Here is a 5,558-nt window from a genome sequence, read left to right as displayed (position 1 = left end):
TTATAATTTTATAAAATAATATTTTATATATATATATATATATATAATATATATATATATATATATATATATATATATATATATATATATATATATATATATATTAATTGTTTAATAAAAATGGCTTTAATGGCTTTCGGGGCTCTGAAATGTCACACTGGTCGGAGCAACATGTACAGTAGGTCTACCTTCTATTAAATAACCACAGAAAATACAAGCTTTTTAAACTCTACTTCTGAAAACCAGCTTCTGAGTAAATATTCAATTTCAACCAATTTAGGCCACGTTCACACTGCAAGTCTTAATGCTCAATTTGGATATTTTGCTCAGATCTGATTTTTTTGTTTGGCTGTTCACATTACCTTTTAAAATGTGGCCTATATCAGATACCAGTGTGAACTGTTTGCTGTTTCGAACTGACCCGCATGCGTAAACGAACAATAACAATGACGTCACACGCAGCACGCCGTTGCGCTAAAAAGTTGGCGAGGTTATGGAGGAAGTATTGTATCATCTGGTGCAACAAACATATCATATCATCTGAAAGCCTGTGCTGATCAGATGGCCCCCATCTTCACGTGGATATTCAACACGTCACTGGAGCTGTGTGAAGTTCCCTCATGCTTCAAAAGCTCCACCATAATCCCCGTCCCAAAGAAACACAAAATCACCAGACTTAATGACTACAGACCTGTGGCTCTAACATTTGTGGTCATGAAATCCTTTGAAAGACTGGTTTTGGCTTATCTGAAGGACATCACAGGACCCTTACTGGACCCTCTGCAGTTTGCTTACAGAGCAAACAGGTCTGTGAATGATGCAGTCAATATGGGACTGCATTATGTTCTGCAGCATCTGGACAGACCAGGGACTTATGTGAGGATCCTGTTGTGGACTTCAGCTCTGCTTTCAACACCATCATCCCATCACCCCCAGGGCTGTGTTCTCTCCACACTGCTCTTCTCCCTGTACACGAATGACTGCACCTCTAATGACCCATCTGTCAAGCTCCTGAAGTTTGCAGATGACACCACACTGATCGGCCTCATCCGGGACGGTGACGAGTCTGCTTACAGACTGGAGGTTGAGCGTCTGGCTGTCTGGTGCAGCCTTAACAACCTGGAGCTGAACACGCTCAAGACAGTGGAGTTGATCGTGGTCTTCAGGAGAAACCCCCCTGCTCTTCCCCCACTAACCATCATGGACAGCATTGTCACAGCAGTGGAGTCATTCAGATTCCTGGGAACCACAATCTCCCAGGACCTGAAGTGGGACATTCACATTGACTCCATTGTGGAAAAGGCTCAGCAGAGGTTGTACTTCCTTCGTCAGCTGAATAAGTTCAACCTGCCACAGGATCTGCTGAAACAGTTTTACACTGCCATCATCGAATCCATCCTCTGCACCTCGGTAACTGTTTGGTTCAGCTCAGCCACCAAATTCGACCTCAGAAGGGTGGACCAGACTGCTGAGCGAATCATTGGCACAACTCTCCCCACTCTTCAAGACCTGTACTTCTCCTCCTTTGTGCAAAAGAGCAAAGAAAATCACCCTGGACCCCTCACATCCAGCACACTCCCTCTTTGAACTGTTGCCATCTGGTCGGCGCTACAGAGCCCTGAGCTCCAGAACGACCAAATATAGGAACAGTTTCTTTCCTCAAGCAATCCACCTGATGAATATTTAACACCATGGAACACACAACACATATTTGCACTATGTATACATCAATTTACACAATTCATACTTGCACTCTGTACATACATGCATACATATTGTCTGAATGTTTATGTTTACTTCAACTGCACATTTCACAATTGCAGTACATACAATTGAGTACATACAAATTCTATATATTGTATACTATTTGCATATGTATATTTCATGCTTATTTAAACTGCACATTTCACACCTGTAAATGTGTACATACAATTTCATCTATACTACATATGTCATTCTGTTACACTGTGGAGATTATGTCACAAACAAATTCCTCGCTTGTGAAAACATGCCTGGCAATAAAGCTGATTCTGATTCTCATGTAATGCTATAATGTGAAAAATCAGATTTGGGTCTGATTCAGGACCACATATGGAACAGATTTGAGTGTTCACACTACTCCTGAAGAAGTCTGACCTGGTCACTTGACCCCAAAAAAATCGGATTTGGGCCACTTTTACCTGCAGTGTGAACGGGGCATTACACTCAACTACAGCCTCTGCACCTTATAGTATTGTATTTTAGTGCCATCTATTGGGCAAATAAAGAAACTCAAGTGTTTATATTTCGTTATATAGTAACGAAACAATTCTGATCCCATACAAAACTACAGCTGGGAAAGTAAATACACGGCGACAACAGGAGCAAGAAAAAGAAACAGGTGAGAATAATCACTTGGGAAATTGAGGAAGAACGATTATAACAGAGGACGACAATGCAAAAAGTCAACAGAGGAAGACAATGCAAAAAGTTGTGTTCTGGGGTCTCATTTATAAAGCGTGCGTACACACAAAACGGGTCTGGAAACGTACGTACGCCAGTTCCCACGCAAAGGTTGTGATCTATAAAAAACAAACTTGACGGGAGAATGTGCGCACCTTTAAGCAAACTTTGAGCCGTGCGTACGCACATTCTGGAGACAAAGGGAATTGGCGACACAGATGGTGAGGTCGTGAACTGAAGTTAGGTTGTAGAAAATAAATGAGGGAAGAACGATTATAAGAATTAATAATGACAGTTAATTTTCACTCCATTTCAAACGTTATATCACATTATCATGAAGAGTAAATCCAACAGTGTTAATTGTGCCGTTTGTTTTAGGCTATACACATCTAGTAAAATCCAAACGTAATTCAAAATGTATTAAAAAAAATAAATGAATGATAATAATAATCAGCGCTGCCTTACAGTCACATTGTTCCACAACGGAGCGCAGGAGGAGATGGCGCGACTACATGTGATACAGAATAGCATGAAATACCCTTTTATTAGAGAACTACAGAACACAGTGTAAAAACGAAATATTATCAAAAAATGTCAAAGTCTGTAAATACAGTGATGAGCACAATCGCTACTCATCATCGGTCCCAACTATTACGGTGTTCATTACAAAACCGTCATGAGAAGTAGTGTTATAACATTTTCGTCTTAATTTTCGCCCACAAATGAATTCTGTGATTTTGTCAAGGTGTTAACGATCAGTCTAATTGCTAGAAAAATATAAATCCTCCGGTCACCAGGGTATGTAATGCTTCATGATGGCACCTGCTGGCACTGTTGGAGGATTGCGCCAATGGCAGAATAAGGAGAGAAAGAGTATTCAGGGACCATGGATGATTTCCTGGCCCATGATGATGACTGGCTAATAAGCCGATTTAGATTCCCTAGAACTGTGCTCTTGGATCTATGTGCTGAATTGGTCCAGTATTAGAGAGGGCCATGGTATTCTTTGCAACTGGCTGTTACCAGCGGGAAATTGGCAGACTGGTTAAATTATTTATATATAAAAACTATAAGTAGCCTAATCCTCAACTTTGTCTCCAAGACCTTTTTTGTATATGAAATAATTCTAATTGGAATATATCATCTCACCCTATAGGTCTGGTATATCACAGCCGTCCCTGAGTGCCATAATATCTGTCGTTTTGAATGGTATACTTAATATGGGTAGTAGCGATACATCAGGTTCCCCTACACTGTGCCGAAATTAAAATTAAATTTGCAGCAATGTTTGGTTCCCAAATGTAATCGGCGCAATTGACTGCACTCATGTTGCTATAAGGGCACCATCTGCAAATGAATTTGCTTATGTTAATAGAAAGCATGTGCATTCTATTAATGTGCAAATCATATGTGACTCCAACATGACCCTCACAAACATTGTGGCACGCTGGCCTGGTTCAAACACATGATTCCTTTATCTTGACACATAGCAGTGTAGGGAACAGACTAAATGGAGGCGCAGTACGTGATGGCTGGCTTCTTGGTGAGTTTAACAATATTTAAAAGTAAAAACTGTAACAATTTTGTTTTTAATATAATTATAACAATGTTGCATTTACATAATATATAATAACCTATAATTATATAATATAATTATATAGTAATATAATTATAACCTGCAGGCGACAGTGACTGAGACGCTGGCTCCTCACCCCATTTTTAATCCTGCAGAGCGCAGAGGAAACTCATTATAACGAGGTCCACTCTCGTGCCCGCGCAGTTGTGCAGCGTGTAAAGGGCGTGTAAAAATGGGCGTGTACAGGGCGGGATTTGAGGCTGGTTCACGTACGCACATCGGCGGGTGATCTGTGATTTATAAAGGGAACATTGCTTACATGTGTGCGTACTGTGTACGCCGGTTTTTTTTTTATTTGGCGGAATATTTTTTGGCATACGCCATTTTTGGCTGTTGGGCGCCCGTAAACTTTTAGTAGAGATCCTACGCACAGTTTTAAAATGAGACCCCTGGTGATCTGATGTGGAATTGTCCATTGGGATCGTGACACAGAAGGGATCTCATTGTTAAACACTTTCATCATACAATAAATAATTGGTGTAACTGAAAAGTGCTTTCAAACCAGACAAGGGAAAATGTGACTCAAGTGTTTTGAGTGTTTTCCAACCTGCAGCCTACTTGCTGAATAAGTATGGACTAATTCATAAAAGAGGAGAGTAAAAAAAAAAAGTGCACAAACTTGTATGGTTGAAAAAACTTGCACGCATATTTTGGAAGGAGAATTTCAACGCAGCTCGTAAATTGACTTGAGGGGTAATTTCTGAGAATTTGACCTTTGGCATATTGGAGACAGATATTGCTTAATATGGCTAGGAAATTGCTCAGAATAAATGTGAAGAAAAAACACCGAAAGAAAAAATAATCAAATAATTCACTTGTGTTTAGTTCAATTTATATTATAATTACACATAGGACCTGTGTTTATTTCTTTTATTTTTTAACACGTGTTTACTCTTTTAATAAAATCACACGTAAAAACATTATTCCTCTGCGTTAGAAAGAGACATTAAAGGAACCTATTACTGTAGATAAAATGTATACTTTTCCCCATGTCATGTTTGAAGAAGATTGGTGGAAGACGTTCAATTAATCATATGAAGATTGTCAATGATACTGTCATGTAAAACATTATTCAGTATACTCTCTCTCTCTCTCTCTCTCTCTCTCTCTCTCTCTCTCTCTCTGTCTCTCTCCCTTTCTCTGTCTCTCTGTCTCTCTTGCTGTCTCTCTCTCTCTCTTGCTGTCTCTCTTTCTCTGTCTCTCTCTCTCTCTCCTCTCCCTCTGTCCTCTCTCTACCTCTCTCTCTTTATCTCTGTCCTTTCTCTGTCTCTCTTCTCTCTGTCTCTCGTCTCTCTCTCTCCCTCTCTCTCCCTCTGTCTGTCTCTCTTTCTCTCTCTGCCTCTCTCTCTCCCTTTCGTCCTCTCTACCTCTCCCTTTCTCTGTATCTCTCTTCACTCTTCCTCGTTCTCTCTCTCTCCTCTCTCTCTCTGTCACTCTCTGTCTCTCTCTCCTCTCCCGCTCTCTCTCTCCGTCTCTCTCT

This window comes from Tachysurus fulvidraco, chromosome 18 (assembly GCF_022655615.1).
Source record: "Tachysurus fulvidraco isolate hzauxx_2018 chromosome 18, HZAU_PFXX_2.0, whole genome shotgun sequence".
NCBI classification, from domain to species: Eukaryota; Metazoa; Chordata; class Actinopteri; order Siluriformes; family Bagridae; genus Tachysurus; species Tachysurus fulvidraco.
The sequence above is the reverse complement of the archived record's forward strand: the minus strand, read 5'-3'. Positions refer to the sequence as shown.